This window comes from Gymnoscopelus microlampas (genome assembly GCF_963454915.1).
Source record: "Gymnoscopelus microlampas genome assembly, chromosome: 17".
In the NCBI taxonomy this organism is placed as follows: domain Eukaryota; kingdom Metazoa; phylum Chordata; class Actinopteri; order Myctophiformes; family Myctophidae; genus Gymnoscopelus; species Gymnoscopelus microlampas.
In genome coordinates, this window is record NC_139954.1 from 33313815 (window position 1) to 33338872 (window position 25058).

Genomic DNA, 25058 nt, shown 5'->3' on the forward strand with positions numbered 1-25058 from the left:
ACACACACACACACACACACACACACACACACACACACACACACACACACACACACACACACACACACACACACACACACACACACACACACACACACACACACACACACACACACACACACACACACACACACTCTCCACCTTTTCCTTGCATCTATTCCTCTGGTCTCCAGAATGTGCCTTATAGTCTGGGTTGGGACGCCGAATATGGACAATAAAAGCCCTATTCATTTCACACCGTCTGCCTAAATAGCACATGAATTCAGAGGGCAAATGTCCTCTATTGTGCGTCTGGTAATTGATTAGCCTCTGTCAAGTGGCAACTCTAACCTTGAGCAGAAACATTAGCCCACATGAGGCTGAAGCGGCCCACAGACACAGTGATGGCGTCCTCTGCACCCTTTATGTAAGCACCCTGGAGAAGGATCCATTGACAGAGAACAAGTGTGTGAGAGAGAGAGAGAGAGAGAGAGAGAGAGAGAGAGAGAGAGAGAGAGAGAGAGAGAGAGAGAGAGAGAGAGAGAGGGAGGGAGGGAGAGAGAGAGAGAGAAAGAGAGAGAAAGAGAGAGAAAGAGAGAGAAAGAGAAAGAAGCATGGGGTGAACCCCTGGAGGGCTGTCCGAAGATGTGAGGAATGGCATGGCTATGGAGGTTCGAGTGTGCAGTAGGATTCCATTATCAATGACACAGCTACAAGATGGACCATGTCTCTTATCACACTTGCTCTCCATTTTTCCTGCTTCTCCTCCATGGCATGCATGCGCTTCCTGAAAAATGTTTTTTTTTTAAAACTCACAAACCTTGCTCTCACCCTCCCTCAAATCTTTCTATTCTTTTGCCGAAGGCAGTGCCCTGAATGGGCATCTCACGGAAAAAATGATGGCGGCTCCGTACAGTTCCTCAAGAAAGATCTAATTTTCTGCATGCCTGTGGCTAGTGGCTACCACGAGGATCACTGCTTTCCTGCCTGCCCGTCTCTCTGTTCAACTGTCTCCCGGGCAGGGAGGAGCCGGAGATGCGCATGCCCTCCATACCTAGCAACATATATCGTTGTCTTTCTCCACTCGGAGCTCAGGTTCGCCTGGGTATATGCATGATTTATGATTTACACAAACTTGCATGTCCTCCAGTGACACTTAATATGCTCATTGCTTTATAATCAAACCAATAACTCAGAGGTAATATCTGAAGCAGCAGGCATCTCTGGTAATATCTCCTCTTTGTTTGTAGTCAAGGTGAACCCAACGCCCTTTCTCAGCCGGCCCCTCCCCTTCCTTTCCCAAAGTCCAAAATGAGCTGCAGTAGAAGATGCAGACTGAAGTCGATGGTTACCTAATGTTTGCCGAATGTAACCAAGCTGTCTGCTGCTGGTTTGGAACGGCCTGCCAAACGAAAAAAGAAAGCCTCTCAATTTCGGCCTTTAAATATCTGAGGGTGGCCATGTTCATTTGAAAAGCTAATATTTACTGCACCCAGCTGCACTGCACAAGGTAAAAAAGAAAAAGAAAAAACCACGTCTGCGCACACGCGTGCATACTAATACTCGCTTGCATGCGGAGTGGTCGAAGGAATTCTAACCTCTGAGAGGACAGGCGGACAGAGGGGTGAGAAAGAGGGTATTCACCCCTCGCCAGCATCTCGCAGTGTTCCTAACGTCGAACATCTGATCATCACTGTCAAAAGCTCCAAATGAAATTCACCATACATAAATCACAGGCCTGCATGTGGCGAGACCTAATTGAATAAGGACCATGTGTCTGCCAATACAAAATGGGGGGCTTTTATATGACTCGTTCTGCAGCGGAGGCTGAAGGGGAACAGTGGGGCAAGAAGACAACAGCTAAGGTAGTTGGGGGAAAATTCCACCACAAATGATTTATGTTACATTTTCATAGTGTAGTCATAACCAAAGACATGGGCTAAAACACAACATATAGTGAGTAAGAAATGAGGTGCGTAACTGAAAAGTCTGAAAATGAAACTGTAGATCAGCTATTTTCGGTGAAGAGATTTGATGTAGAGGGAAAAAAAGAAGCGGCCTAGTAGACCCCTGTGGGAGTGGTCAATTAAGTATAGAGTGCAGCTGAATGCCAAATTATTTCCAGCGACCTTGCTGACTTTAAAAACATCCACAACTGTAGTCAACACATGCAAGTCATTTCACATTTCTCAAAGTATCGCAGTCACAATCAAAGCCACAAAGGAAATAAGGACTTACTTCCAGACACTGCAATGGAAGTAAGTCCATGACTTGTTTCTTAGCATCATCCACGTTTGTTCATAGACAGGGGGGGGGCTGTTTAAAGACACTCACAAGGCAGCATCCATTTAACATTTCCCTCTCTGCTCAAGCAATCTGCTTAATGAACTCTTTAAAAGCCTGGAGTTGTTTACCTTTCTCCCCTGCTCTCGTGCAGACAGATGCCCATGCTGTCACAGACCTGTCACCATGCCTGCAGTGCTGTGCACAGTAGGGGAGCTGCTCGCCAAAGGAAGACCGAGATGCCCCAAATGGCCTTTTGGTTCACTAAAGCTTAATTGAAATTATAGCAGATCAAGATCATTGTGAACTTGTAGATCTGCTATAATGACATGTCCAAGATAGGGATGGCAGGTTGAAAGTGATTAATTTATACTCCATCGCGCTATTGTGTCACATGGTGACAAGAACTGATTTTCAAACTAACAATGCATTGCATGGCGACACCGTCGTACTATTAGCGACACCGTCTCTCCATGCAGGCCATATTGTTTGACCGTTTTTTTTATCCTCATTCAATTGTCAATTTCCTCTCCGCTACCACCTTTCAAATATCAGCCCTCAGTTGATTCTTTGTGTGAAAATGACCTACTACATCCGGCTGCTCGACTGCTTCACACAGGATAGCAACATATTAGCTGGCTATTCTCAGAGACAATTATCTCTCTGTGATAAGTCGGTGTGTAATATCAGTGGATCAGACTAACACAGATGATCCAGAAAGCTTCCGATAACTCTCCTACTACTCTGTGATCTACACCGCACAATGAGTAACCTATCAGGAGTCCATGTCGGGCCAACAACAAAGGCACAGGACAATGAAAGACTTCATATCACACAGAAAAGAAAGGATTACTGTCTGAATGAAAGGTGGTACAAGCCTCATCACTGCCACAGAATACAGGAGGATGGGAAAGCAGGGGGGAATAAATCTTTTGGTCATAAATCACATAGGAGACATGTGAGCCATGTAGCTATATGTGTACTAGCTACATGGTCATATTACAAATCCCAGGGATACGTTATAGTAGCACGCTGGCCGACACAACTGGCTCATTGGTTTCTATGTGTAGTCCGGTGTGTAAGCATAACTAACAAATTCATTTCAGGAAATGCTCTACATGGTGTACATGTGAAATCTCTTACTTATGCTGTTGTTCCACTTCAGCTGAACAAAAAAGTTAAATCCTCCCTGTTTTATAAGCCATTTAGAATTTCATCACATTTCGAGGTTATTATGTCGCTGATCAATCATTGAGGAGCTGCCTAAAGAGGTTAATAGAATCTTAGTTGTAGCCAAGCCAGAGCAAGTTAGAACTCAATTGAAGTGGGAAGTAAAATAAGAGCTATCTTGTGAGTTCAAACTGTTGAGTACATCCTGGAGAGGAGACAGAATAATTTGACTGTTTACACTCTACACAGTGTTGCTACCAGTTGCACTGTATGTGCATGAGACAATAAACAGCTTGATGTAACTACAACTACATTGTTGAAGTGTCCAAATAATGTTATAAAATCGGATTTGTTAGATACACTGTGTCCTGCTTTTTCAGAATGCAGGAAATTAAGTCTTCATTTTCTCAGATCCCGCTCTTAACCCAACACTACCTTGCCAAAACTTCTGGACACGACACCCTTTTGCTATCCCATGAAAAACCTGCTAGAACCGCCAGTGAGAGAGACTTCTTTGTGCAGGTCTTATGGCACAAAGTGTGAACCACCAGGAGGTCCAAATGGACCCTTACGGGACTGTAACTCTGAGAGTGTTCAAATGGAACGTTACATACTGTACATTCTCAAGAGTTACATTAACTCTGAGAACTTTCGTGTAGATCAGGTCCCAAAGATTTTAAAAAATGGTTCCATTTGTACACTCTCAGATTTACAAACTCATTAGGGTCCACTTGGATCCTGGTGGGCCCTGAACGAGACATTGAGAAGACTCAGCAATTTCTAGATCTTATGTGGACTGTGGACGAATCATACTTGGTTAATCAGGGCAGTCAGCTAATGAAAATGGCCTGTGAGTTAAAAGGAAAAAAAAGAATAGATCCCAGAAAATTTGACAAAACAATGTTCAGCTTAAATATGTACAGGTGTGTTTAATATACTCATGAAGTATGCAATAATTACTTAAATTGTTAAAATATGAGACCTTTAACACTCAAATATTTTTATATTGCGTTGTCACATATTTCATATGTTATCAACATCGACATGTCTCCCTTATTAACACTCCATTATTAACCCTAGAAGGAATTCCTGTGCATTTACTGCACTTAGCAAATAAATGAATTCTGGTTCACCAGGTACGACTGTCTGAGCAGTATTAAAGGACTGATGGCACGGTATATGGGTCAGTCAGTGTGGGTTGGTCTAATAGTCAGAGACAAGTCTAATCTGAATTTCCAGCTTTGTCCCTTAAGCTCTTAAGCACCTAAATGCTCTGAAATCTCTAAGAGGAAGCCACAAGTCAACAATATACAGGAGAGCCTACCGTACTTGTGAGAAAACGTCTGTCTACTCTTTCCAAAGTCTGGCAGCGTTCCCATTGTGCTTTGTGTTACTGGATTAAACACTTAAGCCCCATTTCAAAAATAGCTAAAATAACTGATCGACAAGCTCACCATGCATCACATCGCAATGTGTTGTGAGCTCGAAGATCTGCTATTTTTGAAAATAATAATAATAATGTTTGAATAAAACATAATGACATGCCCAAAATAGGGACACCAGGTTTAAAGTGGTTAAGAGTGAGTCAATTGTATGCTGCTGTACCGTCTCATGTCACATAACTACACTGAAAATTCTGTAGATTTAAAGGGATATTTCACTTTCAAAAAAACTTTTGGTCATTTTATGGTCTACTCAGGCTTTAGTGAGCCCTCCAGACCGTTTTTAAGTTGCTTTATTCAGTATTTAGATATTTGATATTCATTTTACCAGCCACGCCCCCTTCCTATACAAACCCATTATAACTTAAAACTCAATTTTTAACCTGTTTAACCATCAAAAACACCCGTCCTTGGTTCTGGTGACTCACCCTGCCCTCCTAATGCGTGAGGGGGCCGTGTTTTTTTTATTACTTTTTTCATTTATTTTTAATATTTTTTTTGGGAAAATGAAAAAATTAAATACAAAAAATATATATTAAAAATAAATGAAAAAAGTAATAAAAAAAACACGGCCCCCTCACGCATTAGGAGGGCAGGGTGAGTCACCAGAACCAAGGACGGGTGTTTTTGATGGTTAAACAGGTTAAAAATTGAGTTTTAAGTTATAATGGGTTTGTATAGGAAGGGGGCGTGGCTGGTAAAATGAATATCAAATATCTAAATACTGAATAAAGCAACTTAAAAACGGTCTGGAGGGCTCACTAAAGCCTGAGTAGACCATAAAATGACCAAAAGTTTTTTTGAAAGTGAAATATCCCTTTAACAGTGACATCTACGTCATCCCGGTTGGGGCTCCTCACTAGTAGGTGAGTCAGTAGTATACAACAGCAGTGTGTGGGGAGGAAACAATTCGCATAATGACTAAATTGGTGAGAAAAAGTGGTAAAAAAACAACAACAAAAAATTTGATGGGATAGGAATGTTCCAAATTGCATATTTTGGACCAATCAGACTTTTTATGCCCTTTTCTCCCTAATTTAGGACGTAGCACCTCCGTCCTACTCAACACTCCCTGCTGACAGGTGTAGGAATATGTGTAGTGACAAATATTACCCTCCCCCAAACACAGGCAAATTGGGTTTGTAAAAACACTTTACAAAGCCGGATGCTCCATGGTGGATTCAAACCCCATGACGCTGCAGTGATGGGCAAGTACTTTACTACTGCCACCCAAGGGCGTCTAATTCGTGTTTTAAAAAAATCTACAAGCTCACAATGCATCGCATTGCGTCGCATTGCAGCACATTGTGAACTTCTAGATTGGATATTTTTGTGGGGAAAAAGGAGGAGAAGACCAAGTACAGACCCCCAGTGGACTTATAGTACTATATAGTGTAGGGTTTAAGTGATTAAGAGCAGTGTTCTCAAACTTTTTCGTGCCAAGGATCCACAAATTGATATGTAATTGGTCGCGGACCCCCATCTGAAAATATTCTGTGCCAGGGAGTGGGACCCCCAGAAGAAGATATTAATGTAAAGATTTTTTTTTTTTAAATACCACATGTGCAAGCTCGCAGCACTGCACAAAGTGACACGCTACGAGCTTGTAGATGTGCTGTTTTTGAATAGCCTACGCATAAATGGATAAAGTGGTGAAAATGATTGGGATTAACTACTTTTGCTACTTTTGCTAAGGACCCTCTGGAACCCCCCAGTGGGGTCCCCGGACCCCACTTTGAGAACCACTGGTAAGAGCGAAGTGAAGACACTAAAGAGCTCAGTGTCATTGTCGTTGTATAGCCTCATTACCTGCTTCACAGCATTACAATAAGCCTGCTAAGTTTAAAGCCCAAAAACTGAGATAATTACCAATAGTTAAACTCACCCATTTGTTAACTTACACACAGTCACAGACACTAAAACAATTAAATAAAATGAATGCAAAAGAAACGTATTTGCAGATGAGAAAATACAGAGAACACACCATTGGGTTGAAAAAAATGAAAGGCGTGGATTCAAATGAATACGGATAATGTTTTCAAGCTACAAGCCATTGTCGACATTAACATTTTCCTTCACATTTGTATCGCATACATTATCATTCAATTTCATTCTTAATTTGCATTCATTGTCTCCGCCAGGCCGAAAGGCATGGCGAGAGAGTATGTTTTACCCTCCGTCCGTCCTTCCGTCCGTGTGTGTGTGTGTGTGTCCTGTCTGTGTGTTACCAGCTAATCTCCGGCACCGTTGGCCCGGTCGCTGCGAAACTGTGCACACCCACTCCCTGGATGCCAATTCAGAACCTCTGCCCCACATTTTTCACATGGGCCTGTTATAGCGCCACCAGGAGGCCGATTTGTGCAAAACCCATTTTTTCCCATTACACCTACAGCTTTTAACCAAACGTCATGCAAATCGGTACACAGTATCTCTATAGTCATGTGATCAACCCGGATCTGTCCGATTTCCCATATTGCATCCTCATTGGCTAAGGTTGGCTTCCAAAGTTTGCAGGATTGGTCCGTTTTGAACAAACTGCCTCCAATCATGAACGCAGCTTACCATTTCCATAAAATTGCACACGCACATTCCCACTAGGCCGAGGAAGAAATGCCACTTGAACATTTTCAAATCAGCCTCATGGTGGCGCTATAACTGGCCGATTTGCATTTTTAACTATATCTGCACCGATCTGCGTGAAACTTTGAACGCACACTCCCTAGAGGCCAAGGAAAAACATTGGATTGCATTTTTCACATCTGCTTTTTACAGCGCCACCAGGAGGCCGACTTATGTAAAATACATTTATGGAGATTATTCCTTCAGATTCTGTCCAAAAAACATGCAAATTGGTACACTGCATCTCCATAGTCATGTGATTCTGATGGATCTGTCCGATATTTCATATTCCATCCTATTTGGCTTACAGTGGCTTCCAAAGTTAGCAGGATTGGTCAGTTTTAAACAAAATGCCTCAAAACATGAATGCAGTGTGCAATTTCTGTGAAAGTTTGCATGCAGATTCCCACTAGGCCGAGGAAGAAATGCCCCCCTTTTCACATTCACATTGGCCTTTATAGCGCCACCAGCAGGTCTAATTTAGCAAAACACATTTTTGGAACAAAATGCCTCAAATCATGAATGCAGTGTCACATTGAAAGGCCTAAGAAGAAATGCCACCCTTTTCACATTGGCCTATTATAGCGCCACCAGGAGGCCACAATAACCTACCTGACCTGGCGGAGACCTGTGCTCCGAGGAGCACTTTTTCTAGTTTCAAATCAATTGCCCATCACCCCATGCCAAAATATGGAATTCGCACAAGCTCTTTTTTGTCCCTTATTGTATATTTCACACAATGATACAGAACCCAGCCGATACTTCATGCTGCAGTTACTGTAGAACCATCTTGTATCTCTGCACGTCGTTTGTTCTTCTGTTGCATTCAACATGGCCTGAACCGGCGTGATCTAGAGACACACAAGTAGATTGACTGATTTCAATAACTCGGGCAAAGCATGCCGTTCATATTTGACATGCACATGGTCTGAGGAGGGTTGGTTTGCATAATGTTTGTCCTGATTCAGGTAAACAGTCCGTAATTATTATGGATGATTATAGATGTATAAGTATGTAAAAGCCCAGAGCTAGATTTCATGATACATCACCAAAAAGCAGTTTAAATCCTTCAACATTGTTTGTGCAGTATTTGAATATGCAGCACTCTTAAGAGCAATCTGCATAACACTGCGGATGTAAAATGAATTGCAATTCTTACTCAGGTGTAATAATCTAATTTCAGTCAGTGTTCACTGCTCACATGCACACAGTGTAAAACAATTATAATGATAATTTAAACTTCCTCAACAAATGAAATGGGTATTTTTTATTTTATTTTGCCTCTTAGCAGAATGCAGATCTGTTTGGAGGACAGCTGTTTGCAAGAACGCAGGTACTTGACACACCAGGAGGATGTGAAACATAAAATCACACATTCTGAGACAAATCTGTACATTTGCATTCAGTGCGTGAATCATTCTCTCTGCCACTCTGTCACTCCCACTTACTATCCAAGGGTAGCTATTGCTTATACCTGTCATGTTGTACTTCCATTCTGATCTGTTAACCACTATGCTTCATAAATAGTAATAACTAGTAGAAAACCATCTGGCTTGACCGACCTCATCAAGGGAGGTTGGTCAAGGTCTCACTGTGAAACACGGCTGGGACAGAGAGTAAACAATGACTATATGAGTAGGCTATAGCTGACACAACAGGTAAAATGCTAGAGCAGTGGTTTTCAAACTTTTTGTGCCCAAGGCATACCAAAGGGAAAGTCAAAATCTCAAGGCACACTTTTATTCATAGCGAAAACAGTCGATCTATAAACTCAAAATGCGTTGCATCGCCCCACGTTGTGAGCATGAAGATCTGCTATTGTTGCTATAGTTGAAAATGTTTAAAAAAAAAAAAAATGTGCCTGTAATGACATAAAGGTAAACTGACTGAAGGAGACTCGCTCTCTGCATGTTTTTTGAGGAAAAAACTCCTTAGAAAAAAACATTTTCTTTATTTTAAGATGCCCATAGTGTGCTCAGTGCTCAGTGAATTAAAAAAGCAAACGTTTCCGTCCTACCAGGACCTTCGTCAGTGCTAAAATGGTGGGACACAGACAAATACACTGCTTTTATAGGGTGCTTGATCACCTCAGCTCAGGTGCTGAGGATCACTACTCAAGGTCATTACCATGGTTACCCTAGGGTGTGGACAGATCAATTGCAGACAGAAAAACCAGGAATACACATTTGTGTTACATTTGAATCATGAGGTTCACTATACAAACAGTTTATGCATCCAGTAATGACATGCCCAAAATACGGATGCCAGGTTGAAAGTGTTTAAAATACATATTTTGGTGGTATAGAATTTGCCTCTGTATTTGGAAATGACTGCGCACAAAGTACTGATAGTAGTAAATCAAATAAAAAATCATAACTTTTTGTATATATTAATATATATTATTATCATTTAATATTAAATATATTATATTGCAATATTAATGTGTGGTTGTAAGTAACAAACTCCCAAGGCACACCGTTTGGGAACCACTCTGCTAGAGCACAGTATGTGACTGAGAAGGTTAAAAAAAAACAATTTGCACTCTAGAAATGATCAGCCAATCTTTAAAACCTGATAGAAATCCCAGTGTGGGACAGAGATAACGAACACTGCAAAGCTTCAAAGATCTGCCACTATAGTCCAAGACACCACAGCAGAAGTCACAGATCTAACAATGTGCAAGGCTTATGTAACATAAAGCTTCATTCCATAATGTTGCCATTGTGCCTGATGCAAAATACACTTTGCAAAAAGAAAAACACACTTTTGTTTTAGCTTAATTTGGCAACTAAGCCAACTTACAATCAATAGTCATGAACATCTGCACATTAACGTCTATCTCTCGAGTTCGACACCAAAACAAAATAAATAAACTAAAGGAACATTCCAGAGGACTTGCAGAATCGTGTCCTACACTGTCCTGTCCTGTGCACATCAAAACAGCAAGTAGCAGCCTGCTGCTACCCCAGAGACTAGGGAGTCCTCCTGAGTCTCCACCACAAGGCACTCCATTCCGTCAGCACTCTGTTACACTGTCACAGACACAGCGATGGCACAGGGCTACGCCACACACATGCACCACACACACACACACACACACACACACACACACACACACACACACACACACACACACACACACACACACACACACACACTCCTGTACACACGCACGTGCATGCAAATGTACCCACATGTACCCACACACACAGAGATAGGACGATATGCACACACGATATGCACGCACGCACACATGTACACAAGCTCACTCTCTCACACACACACACACACACACACACACACACACACACACACACACACACACACACACACACACACACACACACACACACACACACACACACACACACACACACACACATTTCCATCTGTCACTCACTAACTTTACAGTCTCTCTCGAACACTCACACTAAAAAGGCCAGCTCTATATGCTAAGGGCTACTGACAGGTGGGTACCAGCTCATACTGCAGTGTAAATCAATGTGGCTCCGTTGCTAGCTGCTCCCTCCTCATGGTGGTGTGTGCTGCTGCCACTGTGCTGTACATTGAGTCGTACAGCAGCTCCCTCAGGTCTCATCCTTTAATCTGCCAACCATGCGGTATTATAGTTGGGAGGCTGAGCCTGCCTGCCATAGGCGTATAGGTCCCGACGGGGTTAACCTGGATCAATACTGCACGTACGTATAGTACACCCCACTCAACGTTACGCAAGCTCTCGCCCGGGCTGTCTGTCCATAGGTTTTGTCGTGTTGCTCTCTCCCGCTGTCTTAGCCACACTCTGTCACTTAATTATCGTCCTTAAACCTCAACTCTCCCTATAGGGAGGGAAACTTTTGCCAAATAGAGTTTAATTATTCCCCGGACCTCCATTTTAACACTATTCTGTCATTTCAGGCCTGGTGGTGCGTACTGAAAGCCCCCTGAACAGACACAGCCCACAGGACAGCATACTGGCACAGCAGGTTGGCAGGGTAGCACGCGTTCTGCAATTAAATATTTTAATTAACATTTTTGTTCACACTATATTTAAGATTTTAAACAAACTGATCACAAAGTAAATCTGCTGTTCTGGATATCTTTAGAATAGATCAAATTGATTAGTTAGATGAATTGTTGAACCCGTACTCCACCTAAACCCCTATCAATGTCCCCCCTAAAGCCTTAAAAGGATCGCTGGCTAATAAGCCTTGTATATGCCTTAATACATTATAGCCTAACTGTCGACTATAACTAAAATGAAAAACACCATACATATTTGTTTTATTTTAAAAATAGTTTAGAAATCTTTTACTCAAAGGGGACAAAGCTGATGATGTCATTTGTCCATGTGGTCCAGCAATAAACAATCGTACTTAACTTAAATAAGTTGTATTAGCACATGCATTCCATGCATTCCATAGGGCGTTGTCCCCCTTGAGTAAAATATTAACTATTTCTAAAATAAAGACATATAAGGCTTATTAGCCAGGAATGATTTTAAGCCCTGAACCCACACTGACTTTAATTGACATCTGACCTCTGACCTGTATATACTGTATATGTGCTCATGATTTGTTCTCTCTTGTCCCAATTGTTTTACTAAAAACTAAGAAATTACTAAGTAAGGACTGCTGTTGACATTTGGGCTTGCTCTCCACAAACTTAACGACAGTCAATCAGTGTCTGTTGTTCTCAGGATGTTCACAGCAGGATGTGAACAGTTTCCTGCAGCCACTTGCCACTTGCAAGGGCCTTCATTCCATCACTGGGAACGTGCATATCCTATTTTTGAAGACGATTTACAGCACTTTTCAGTCCCATCACTGGAAAAGCTTAACTTTCGCCTGTAATTAGTTGTGAGTTTACATAGCAACGCTGATGCCCTGTCATTGGTTGAGAGTTTGCAATGCAATTAATCGTTAATCTGAATCCCCCAAAACCTAAGGCCCACCATTGAGTTCTCAATGGTAGTGACTTCCATTTTTACAGTGAGGAAATACAGGCTCCAGGCCGGCACGGCTGGCCTGTCGCAAAAATAAGCTCCCAAGCGCAAATCATTAGGCCTAATGATTTCCGAATGAATGGGTATTTGCCGTTATTTTTGGCATACAAAAGGGGGATTTTGTTTGTCTGGTAGGGGTTCTAATTTGCCTGGTGGCCCACCAGGCCTGTTCAATAATAGGGGAAATACTGTACACTCACATATTTATATTTGTTTTTTATTGCAATAATTTAAAGTGAATTGTAATGAAATGACTCCTCATTTGGATGGGGACTCCCTAGAACTGACCAAAGGACCCCTGGGGACCTCTAGACCCCACTTTGAAACTTCCTGCTCTAAGTCTTTCAGGAGCTTATTTGTTCATACTTAGGCCTACACATACATACAAACACACAAATGCATAGACGCACGCGCACAAATAACACACAAACAAATTATTTTTCCCACATGTTCTATCTGGGAGTTCCTGATATTGAGTGAGTTCAAGTACAAGGTTCTTTATTGTTATGTCTTCCCACACGGAAAGGAAATATATGAACATATATGCCAATATATGGCAGGTATATGCAGAATATATGCTGCATATATGTCATGTTCAGGTTCATATATGTGCATATATGTTGATATATAGGGAATATATGTCTCATATATAGCTCATATATGTTCACATATATGCCACAATCAGGTTCATATATGTGCATATATGTTGATATATAGGGAATATATGTCTTATATGTAGCTCATATATGTTCACATATATGCCACAATCAGGCTCATATATTTGCATATATGTCATAAATGCCTACATATGCCTACATATATAGCTAATATGTATTTGACTTTTTGCATATATGTCATACATAATGCCTATATATATAGCTCATATCTCCCTTTTTTATTTGCAAGGTAATATGTGCATATCAGTCCAAAGTTACATAAGAAAATGAATTCATTATTGTACGTATTTCCATCCAATGTAGATTTTGGTTTGTGGATTGTGGAAGACAATATTGTTTAATTAGGTCTGCATGCTGCCACTCTTATTTATTTTAAAACACAACTAAAGACCTTTCTGTTTTCCACTGCCTTCTAGAGGCACAACAATTTAAAATGTTTTACATGATGTGAACATCATCATCATTATCAGTTATTATCATCATTAGTAGTTTTATCCTTCAACTTCTTGTTTATACCCCAAAATGACTGCTATACAGGTTTTGTAGCAATTTGTAGCAATTATAGAAATATTAGACCTTAATTGTCGAATGTTTAAGAATGTTCTAATCATGTATACTTTATTTTACATAAATAGCCAATTTTACATTGAGGTGTGCAGATATCCCATGCGTGCCCACCTATCCTGTTACTTACAGCAGTGGTTCTCAACCTTTTCAGGCCACAACCCCCCAAAATAATCATATTTGAACTGGGGACCCCAACCCTAATATGTACTTGTAATGTAGGAGTTGAGGCATTTAGTTTTAATTGACTCAGTTCCACAGATCAATATTTTGAAAATAGCCGATCAACAAGCTCACAACGCCTTGATGGGCTATTTTGCCTCTTTCTTATATTATTTTGCAATTTGGCCAACATTTGACCAGTTTTTTAGTATAGTTTGTTGATTACTTTTGATGCAGTAATAATTTTATTTGTATTATTATTATTATTTTTTAGGTATTAAAAAGGTTACTTAAATTGTCACTTCACTGTCATCTGGGGACCCCCCCCCCCCACTCCCCAATCATGTGGGGATCCCCCTGGGGGTCCCGACCCACAGGTTGAGAACATTACGTCACGCAGCTAAGGGCGGAGCTTATTAGAATTTGAACAGAGGCGGAGAAAGTGAAACTAACGTCTGACGGCTGAGCGAACATTTATTTACAAACAGCTTGATTCCATGCTTCTACTCTACTAGATAACTGGTAAGTTTAATTAGTTTATGGAATTAAAATGTTATCCAACTTGTTAGTATCGTAAACGTGCAGTTTTTATTAGCCATGTATCACACGACGCTCGTCCGTCACGAGCGTCATGGCTGAACTTAATCCTGTTTTTTGCATGTTCTCCATTTAGAACCTGTACATCTACATAAACGTTCAGATTTTAAATATAAAGTGCTTAATCTATGGCCATGGATGTTACAAGTCTACTCGGGCACTCAGAAATACCCGTATTGTTTGTATTGTTCAATAAAAAGCATTTTAATTTGATCGGTGGCCATTTTCTCCGTATTTCCTTATGCGTTCAACTACGTGACCCTATCGGTTGGGAGGTGTACTGCACTCTGATACATTGTAAGTCTATGACACAATGGCCACCGATCGGATTAAAATGCTTTTTTATGAACAATCTGGAATATACGGATACTTACACCCACCCGAAGTGAATTGTAACATCCGTGGCCATGAGGTAAGCACTTTATATTTGAAATATGAACGTTCATGTAGATGTAGGGCCGTAAATGGAGAAATAGCAAAAAACAGGTTGAAGTTTCCTCATGACTGTCATGATACAGTGATTCGCTCAATTCTAAAGCTTAAATTACGTTTGGTCACGCCCAAAAATCACTGATCTACAAGCTCACAGCGACACATTGTAAGCTTGTAGATAAGGTTTTTGGGGCGTGTAACACAGTCTTAGACATGGCATTAGCATATTAATTTCCATGTGGTGCATGTCAGTGTTTATCAGGTATAAATCAGTCCACAACACAAGCTAATGTTGGACTCATTTATTTTGACTGTAATTAATTATTATTATCATATCTATGAATTTTGTTTGAAACCTACAGTACAAAGTACAATCATTGAATTAAAAAGAGTACAAATAGTAGGTTAATGGATCAAACAAAACAAAAAATACTTAGTTTTGTTTTGCACACAGCTAGCTAACAAAAGGTAATGTTTATCAGTGGTTCTCAAAGTGGGCTCCAGGGACCCCCAGGGGTCATTGGGGGGTTTCCAGGTGGTCCCCAGGTAAATGAGGTTATATAGCATCAAAATCAGTTTAACCACTTAAACCCTATAAATTGCCTATTTGAAAATAGCAGATCTACAAGCTCAGCGCATGGTGATGCGTTGTGAGCTTGTAGATCAGCTATTAAAAAATTAAAAAACACTGTAAACAAACTGTGTGGAATATTTCTGAAACACTTTTGTAATTCAAATCTTGAGTCCTATAGCCAAGTAAATAGGCTAATAATTAGGGGGTCCTTGACATGAACATGTTTGAGAACCACTGATTTGTACAACATTAATCATTAATCAGTTCTGCGAAACACTTTGCCAAATTCATCAGAAGAACTTAATGAATTATGAGAAGGGTGGCGCAAATTATGAGCAATCTGATGAGTTAACATTACATTTTAAATTACTGACGCACAAATAATATCTATGTCTATTTCTACTATCACAGATGCTGAAAGAAACACCTGGCTGGCAGCTAGTGAGCACTTAAAACCAGTGCAAAGACTGGACACGACAAGAAGAAGTGCGAAGACGATTTTCAGGTGAAAAAAACATCTGCTGCTACGTGACGTCTTTCAATAGAGTCTGAGGATGTCTTTTATTACATTTTTGGATACCTTTTACTTTCGTTTGATACTTTTCTTTTTTGTTGTTTGACATGTTCCTCCTTTATAATTCTTAATACTATGTATGCAAATAAAATTAATGGGTAGTCTGTACAAAACATTATGCCACCCTTTTACACCAACTTGTGTTATGCCCAAGTTGAAGCTGTTACCCTCAACTGTTGATCTGGGGTCAATGACTACATTTTTTATTTGTTTTTCTGTCCTTTAGGTGTTGCATGGTGACAGCAGCAGTTGTTGAAAGGATAATGAAGCTTCCCGACTCGTCTAATTGTCTTAGGTAGTGTAAACTGTTTTTTCTAATCTGTTTTAAAGCATTGCAAATACGGAGACTATATGGAGGTCATGTTGTTTAACAATCTATTGTTATGTGGAAAGCAACAGACGAACACTGTTAACATGCAAACCATATATGTCTAATTATGTTAAGGTGAAGTTCTCACAGCTACAAAATGGATGCTGAGCATTGAGGGTCCGGTCGGTGTGGCTCCACAGATCAACTTCCTGGCTGGACTGGCATCTTTTCCAGTTATTACAACTTCACTCTGGTGCACAGGAGCACGCCTGAATTCATTCAAAGGTAACTTTCTGCTTGAAGTAGAACCATCATATGTAACTTGAAAAATGTGCTCTCTTGTAGAGCAGCTATGAGTGCACCTTTTCCATATGTGATTTTTGATTTCAGATGTTTCGTTGGGATCAACCCATTGGCACCAAAACGACAAAGCTGCTCAGCCAGAAAAGTGGGTATCCTCCTGTCTCCTCCCTCCTGAAGCGATTGATGGACTTCGATTGGCTTTGAGTGTAAGTTTTGTGCAAAACATTTGGACCATTCCCCACTATATGAATGACATTCTTAATATGTTGCTTTGCGTTCTTAGGTCATATTTTAGTAGAGTTTTATCATTTATTTAGTTTTTTAGATGTCAAACATACCATGAGATCATTCGACAAGACAAACTTACATAATTCTATTATTATTATTATTATTATTATTATTATTACACAATTCTAACCAATAATTGTAAATATAGAAGGTGTCTTGGACTCATAAATGCACTCACTTTTCAGACAATTCAAAATAATTGCATGTTTATGAAAAAAAACTAATAAACTAATAAAATAGATACTGTTTGAATAAAGGCTTTGGGCTATCAGCCGATAAACTCACAAGGAAACTCATGTACACTAAATCAGGTGGTGTAGCAAAACTTATATACTTGGAGTCTTTAGAAGATAGACTCGAGGCATTTTTCCACTGTTGTCTCATGTCCTTATGGTCTCTTTGCAGAGGCAACAATGAAGAAGTGACCGCACGCAACTAAAGGCCAGCTGGGTCAAGCCATCAACAGCAAGTTGCTCAGGCATCGCCGAAAGGCAGATAATTGAAATTATTATTCCTGTCTAAGATCAACCAATTATTTTCTGTTGTGATTATGTTTAATTGAGATTTTGAATAAATGTTTAATAACTTCTAGATATTGTGTTTTATTTAATTCATGTAGGTATGCATATTTGTATTTATGTAGGTATACATATCCTTAACATACTGCATATGTGTAAATAAACATATATGACCTATATTTAACATATATGTGTAAATAAACATATATTACCTATATTTAGCATATATAATATATAATGCATATATGCCAAATATATGAAATTGGCCCCCTACATATATGGGCATATATGCAGCATTCATATATATGCACATATATGTGCATATATATGTACATATATGGGCATATATGCAGCATTCATATATATATGCACATATATGTGCATATATGGATATATATGTGCATATATGTTGAGAGACATATATGTAGGGGGCCAATTTCATATATTTGGCATATATGTTGAACATATATGTGGCAATATAGGTTCATATATTTTCTTTCCGTGTGGGTTGTGTACAGGTACATAACAGTAAAATAGTTTTTGTTCAGCTCGGAAATTCTAGCAGTATAGTAACAGTGATAAACAACAATAATATGACAGGACAAAAGAAAAGCAAATCTATAATATTCTATACGGTCTATATATTACCTTGCTATTATCCGTCTTTCCTTCAGTAGCACAACCAAAGGTGCACAATTAGTTTTTAAATGTGTTTTAATAAACAAATGTAATATGCTTATATGTTACGTCATTTCACATTTTGTTCCACAAAAATATACAGAGAAAATTGGCATATTTGTGTGTGTGTGTGTGTGTGTGTGTGTGTGTGTGTGTGTGTGTGGTATCAGCAAATAAAGACAAAGTGACTCCACACCTAACTGTACGCATTTTGTCAGCATGTCGAATGCTGCATGCTGTATGCAGGAAGTGAGTGCAGTGAAACTGGCTGGAGGTTAGTGAGGACATAAGCATGTATTATACTTTTTCGCATGATGGTATCAATTGGCAAGAATATCTGATCTGCATGCTCACAAAAGAACGAGGAACAACTTCCTGCCAATCACGGGTACTGTCACTAAGGAGCTACCGGTCCGGAGTCCATTATGCCAGCAGAGGAACGCCACTATCAGTGGTGGTGTGACTGTGCTTCCTGAACACCAGGCTGAGGGTCAGTGTCATTGCATATTGCTAATATGTCACAGGGATCGTTTTATATTTTGTTTTCCCCTGTGAATCACACTGAGCTTCCCTGAGACATACAGTCAATGGTTTGAAATGGGCTATACATGGACTACACCTATACAGTATTACATAGTCAGTAGAGTGTAAATGGGCTAATCTTTAGCATTTGATGTAGGGAATACTAGTGCTACATTTAAGGAATAAGTCTCTAAAAGTGGCAGTCATAGTTTTGAGGCATTTGGCCGTGTGGCATATACCCTATACAGTAACAATTCTAGTGAATACAGTGTCCTAATGGATGTGCAACATTTGGGATGTAATTAGGCCTATCCCAAGCAAGCCATCATGGGACGAACAGTCTGAGGAGATCATCTACATTTAACACACTTGTGGAGGTTGGGGTTGTCGGCGTTGATGTTGTAAGGTGAAATTACATCACTAGCAGTTCTGAGCAGCCGAGAGACTCAAGACTCTATTGGGAAGTAGTAAGAAAGGGTGGGAGGCAGAGAAAATCACTCACTTCCTCTGCCATCCGCAGACAAAACAACTGTTGTTTTTTTTACAGTTATGCGCATCGTGTGCGTGGCTGGGCGGAGCTACAGTGGTAAGAGCCTCCAATACATTAATTACACTATAGTACTCCTCCCAAAACCACAGATCATCTCATGTCACGTGATTCACAAGTGGCTGAAGTGGCATTATCCCTGTCAGGGTTTAATCCTGTAGATCAACCAGCTCCAAAGCCTGACCTAGTCTCCCAAAGGAGAGAGGGTGGCTGGAGAGTAAGAGGAGGTGATGTGAAGAAAGAATAAGGGGGTGTTGTGTGCGTGCGTGCGTGCGTGCGTGCGTGCGTGCGTGCGTGCGTGCGTGCGTGCGTGCGTGCGTGCGTGCGTGCGTGCGTGTGCACATGGCACATGCTAGTAATGGCAGGGGAAGTTGAGTTAGAGGACATGGGAGCTGTGAATAGGAAGGAAGTGATTTGGACATTGAGGTAGATAGCTCTAATCTGTGTGTGTGCGTGTGTGTGTGCGTGTGTTTGTGCGTGTGTGCGTGCGTGCGTGCGTGCGTGCGTGCGTGCGTGCGTGCGTGCGTGCGTGCGTGCGTGCGTGCGTGCGTGCGTGCGTGCGAGTATGTGGGCCGCTTCAATTACCTGAGGTGCTTGCGAAGGTGTGAGTCGTAATCAATATGCAATAAATGCTTGTATAAAAATTCTGAATTTAACATCGATATCAAGTTAGGAGTCTTTCCTGAGCCTCACAGCTGAGGACAGTTGAAAACATCTGTGTATATCAGCATTTAAGACAGCCAAGAAGGAGAAGATAGAGATACAGAGGGAGAGACACAGACAGAAGTGTAGAGAGCAGAGGCAAGGCTATTTATTACTTGGGAAGGCCTGGAGGAACGGTTTGTTGTTGGTGCTTCAATTGTGCTTCTACAAGTATGTACATGTTGTTTGCGAAAAGATGCGTGCGAGTTGCGTGCGTGGCGCAACACAGTTCAGCGCCACTCCAATAGCGCAATCACAAATAAGAGAGGAGCTCTGATTTGTACTGTAAGAGGGGACATCGAGAGCTAAATAAAGACGCGGTCCGCTAATTCAGCAGCCGCTGTCCCTTCCTGTTGTGTTTTATGGCTCTCCACTATACAGGCACACTGAGACAAATCTGCAAGCATTTACAGACCGGCTGCTTTCATCATTCCTGGCGGACAACACATGATGCTTGTTCCATTCTTTAACAAATACCTTGTTTAACTGGAAGGGCTATTAGTGGTGAGTGCTGACCTGAAAACCTGCTCGTTCATTCTTTAAGACAGCTCCACCAACCCCAATGAATACCGCTAAGTCAATGTCAAAGCTCGGGAGGTTCTGCATCAAACACAAAATGGCAACTGAAATCATCCATCCCTTGTAATGAGGTTGCAAAAAAGCTATTGTAGATGGTGTCCAGTGCTGTCCACAGTAATTTACATTTGAATCATTCCACTGTATACAGAAAACCAGTGACCAAAAGAAGTTCTACACAAAAGCCCATATTTCATGTTTTCTTTTTTCCAGTGGCATGCTTCTTTCTTTATCTGTGGAGCCTGTGCCGCGTAGTGCAGAAATACAGTAGCTTTGATGGTATGAGGATGGGGAGGACTTGGGGACACAGTCAGGCCTCTAAGAAATGCTTGTGATCTGCCCCACATTCATCAAAGCAGCAACAATTACAAATGGAAAAAAAGGAGAACAAACGCAAGTCCTCCTAATTAAGATTGTTCGTCAAATTTAACACTTGATGTATTAGCTTCAGCGACTTGTGACCGCACCACATCTATTTCACTGTCACTTTGACATCAAACCCCTGCTTTGAAGCTTGTCATTCCTAATCTGTAATTTATTTCCACGCAGTGGTGGGTGACAGAAAATTGGAATGATTGGAGTCACTTCTGATAGCTACTTAAAATAAAAAACAGCTACAGCAGCAGCACCAAATTGTTGCCTTACGCATAGGGAATGGCTGCACAGTTACCATTTGAGTATGCACTCTCTCTCTCTCTCTCTCTCTCTCTCTCACACACACACACACACGCACACACACACGCACACACACGCACACACGCGCACGCGCACGCGCACACACACACACACACACACACACACACACACACACACACACACACACACACACACACACACACACACACACACACACACAACCACAGATGCAGAAATACAGACACATATAGAATACGTATGCACTGCACGCACATACAGTTCACATATTTATTTGCTGTCAAAGAATTCCCATAGTGGTAACCGCAACTCTACTAAGAATAAACCACTTGGCTCTGTTACTGTATACTATACTGTATGATAGGGTGGTTCACATTCAGCTTACAATTCATAACATGCAGTTGGACACTATTTACTACTCTCACTGTGCGCTCTCTCTGCACGCAAACTCACAACCGGTCTCATTCCTTAATGCCACACCGTGCCAGGGGGAGAACACTTGACATTGTCAGAGCTGACTGAAGGGGAACGCACGCAATTTAGGCTTCACATGGCACGCTGACATAAAACGCGCACAGAGGGGTGGGGTCGGGGCCAGACAAGCAGCGAATGCTGTAGCCGAAAGGGAGCAAACGAATGCCCCCATAGTGAATTGAAATTGTTGCACGAGCCGTGCCAGGTGGAGTTTACCATTCAAATGGGAAGCTCTTTTAGCAGATGATGAGAAGGCTCACGAAGCAGCCAAAAAGACTGCGTTCTGCGTTTGTGTATGTATCAGGGCAACTTATTTTAATCCAACTGTGTGCACTCTAACCAAAGACCCCATTAACTTTAAGCACACCCCACCAGCAAGAACACACGCTTGGCTGCATCTACATCAAATATTTACTATCCTGGAGAGCTTGAGGATGTTCCACGCATTGCTGTTAGATGTATGCACGGTTGTGCTCCACAGTGGGTCCACACGTTGGTTTTAATTGGGTTAGTGTCATTGGGTGTTCTCTGACAGTAATAGGTTGAATCAATCAAAATGCCCATATGGGTTCATTTTTACACTGTTGAGTTCAATTTAAATTCACACTCAGAATTTGAAGGTGTAGTTAGGTGTGCATGAGCCAATGGTACAGCTTCGCTGGCTGAAAGTTCATGGCAGACAGCAACACGAAATGAGCCGCACACATGCATACACACACGCACACACGCGTACACGTGCATGGCACTTTCTCTCTTTCTCGCACAAAGAGCGCCTTCGTGAACAGAAAGACAACTATGCTACTAGGGTGTGCTCTGTGATACCTTCAAAGGGTCAGCCATTCTTGTCCACGCAGCAGCTACTGCAATCACAGGGATCCGAACCACCGAGCAATTGGTGGAACCTGCAGGCTCACAATGAGACATTCGGTACCTCTTCTCCAGAGACATACAGTATGAAATATGGGGGTCAACAAGAGAGCAAGCCTTTACAAAGAACGTCTCGATGTTCTGCTCACAGCCATTTACGTGCCGTGTGTCTGCAGCGGCTGTGAAAAAACTCGGCTCCAAACAGCCCCAACATTTGGTGCTGATAAAATCAAGCAGCTCCCACAGGGTTTGTCTCTCAAAGCACTGAGGTTCAGAGATGCTGTATATGCTAAGCAGGCTGTGCCTCTTCATGCATCTCTCTGCTTTTCTCTCTCTCTCTCTCTCTCTCTCTCTCTCTCTCTCTGTGTCTCTCTCTCACACACACACACACACACGCGCGCACACACGCACACACACACAAACAAACAAACAAACAAACAAATCACGTTCTCTCATCCTCTCTCATTCTCTGACTGACAGTGTATTGGCATGTGTCGAGTAATTTGGCAAGGATGGGGATCGAGCCATCCTGTTCCTCCAGCACCTGCCTGGCCCACACTGCACAACTCATCTCTGGGCCCAGCCAATCATAAGACAAGATCAAGTACAGCTGTTTTAAGCAACAGGCTTTATGGGAGATCACAGCTGCCAAACACTAAACGCTACTACTTAAATTGAAACTCAAGGCGAGCACAGAGACAGCCACCGCTCTGCAATGCATAACACCAGAACTGCTGGCAATGTGGAAATTCACAAAATGCCATGTGGAGGGATGGCATAGAACAGAATAGAATATAACACAAGAGAATACAATAGAATAAATGTTAGGACAAAATACTAACAATACTATTGCAGTATTGGATTCAAAACATATACCGTGCATCAGATAACGATATGTTTACCATTATGTTTGCCACAGTCGTTGTCTCTAGCTACCCATCTTTCGCACTGTGCACTAGTGTATTTGTCAGTTCTTTCCCAGCTTCTAACTACAGTAGCACTCAGAAGGCTGCATTTTCATCAGCAGTGAATCCCTTCAAATGCACTCACTGACCAAGCAACAAGAATGACAGCAGGGTTATATGGTACAGAACGTTACTGCCATGATATCGTTGTGACAGCAGCAAGGCCGTTGTGAAGGACGATAAGTACAGTATTATAACAGGATCGAACATGAACAAAATTGCCAAAAAGTCGCCAAAAGGCGACTATTACCAGCAGTCCCGTTGCTGTTGCTTTACTCAATGGCAGTGGTTCTCAATGTGGAGTCCAGGACCCCATCGGTCCTTGGGGGGGTTCCAGGGGGTCCCCAGCTAAATGATTGATTGTCAGGAACTAAATGGACCCTTACAGGTCTGTAACTCTGTTAAATTACCACTGAGGATTTCAATTTAAAACAAAATTTACCACACGGGGGTCCGTGGCATAATGCATATTAAACTGGGGTTCCTTGAAATTAAAAAGGAATCACTGCTCCACAGAAGGGGGGGGGGGTGTCACATCATGCCACCAAGATCCATAGTTCACACAGCCTGCCAGCCTGCCAGCTTGCCTCACTGGCAAAGGGGTAGAAACACTGCCCTCTATCAGCGGTGCTCATTGTTACCCTGACACGGGCACACAGACACAGATAGTCAAGGCAGACACAATAATGTGTATTTGGTGCGCATGTGTATTTCTAAACACAGATAGACACAGATTCATTCACACACACGCACGCGCACACATTCACACGTTTAGCCACCCTGACTCGGATGTCCTCCCCAGGTCTTCCTCTTCCGTCAGAAGCACAGTGAAACAGAGGAAGCAACAATGATCAGACTGTCCTCCAGCCTGTGTTGGAGGCTCAGCTGCGGTTACTGTATACTGTAGATGATTTGTTCTGTATGGGGAGTTTCCCTGTCTTTCCATTCCATACATATGGAAGAGGATGGAAATCTTGCCTCAGAGTGGGTTTATGAATACAAAAGGTCACAAAAAGGGCTGGGGCTGTGACATAGATAGGCAGACCACTCAGCAATTTTGACTGATTCATGCGCAGAAAAGAAAGCGAGTGGGTGAATGCTTCAGTGATAACATTCAATTCAAAGGACATTTTTTATTGAGTCACTTTTTTGTGGATATGTGTTCACTGTCATATAAAATCAGCACTCTGGCCAAAAGCGCCACCCGTATTCACACCACTCTCCTGGGAATGGGTGGAAATTACAGGGTCCCTAAACTCACAGTAGTTCACAACAACCTTAACCTGTAATCATGGGCTTGTGAAAATACTATCAAAATATATTATAATGATAACTTGTGTGAAGAAACACAGGGTGGTAAACACAGTAAACTCTTTTCCCTGAAGGCAGAATCTGAAGGCCATAACTTTCCATTGTGCAGCTACACTTACGTATTTTTTTCTAACTAGCTTTGATTTTACGTCTTGAAATCCATCACACTTTTAGCCCACCTCCTATGAGTGTAGCAAAAACACTTATATCTGGTTCCCATGGCAACACAGAGATTCTCTAACCTGGGAAACAGCTGGAAGTGAATACA

The 25058-nt window shown here is 41.5% G+C and overlaps 1 protein-coding gene and 1 long non-coding RNA gene across 4 annotated transcripts in view; one reads left to right on the forward strand and one right to left on the reverse strand.

Moving 5' to 3' along the window:
* The window catches only part of igf2bp2a (insulin-like growth factor 2 mRNA binding protein 2a), a 62821-nt gene that overhangs the window by 29154 nt on the left and 8609 nt on the right, over positions 1-25058 (reverse strand). The gene's annotated exons all lie outside the window — the stretch shown is intronic.
* Positions 15906-17567, forward strand: LOC311065066. Its single transcript, XR_014602791.1, has 5 exons — positions 15906-16006; positions 16302-16370; positions 16521-16670; positions 16776-16894; positions 17382-17567. It is a non-coding gene; the product is annotated as an uncharacterized lncRNA (long non-coding RNA).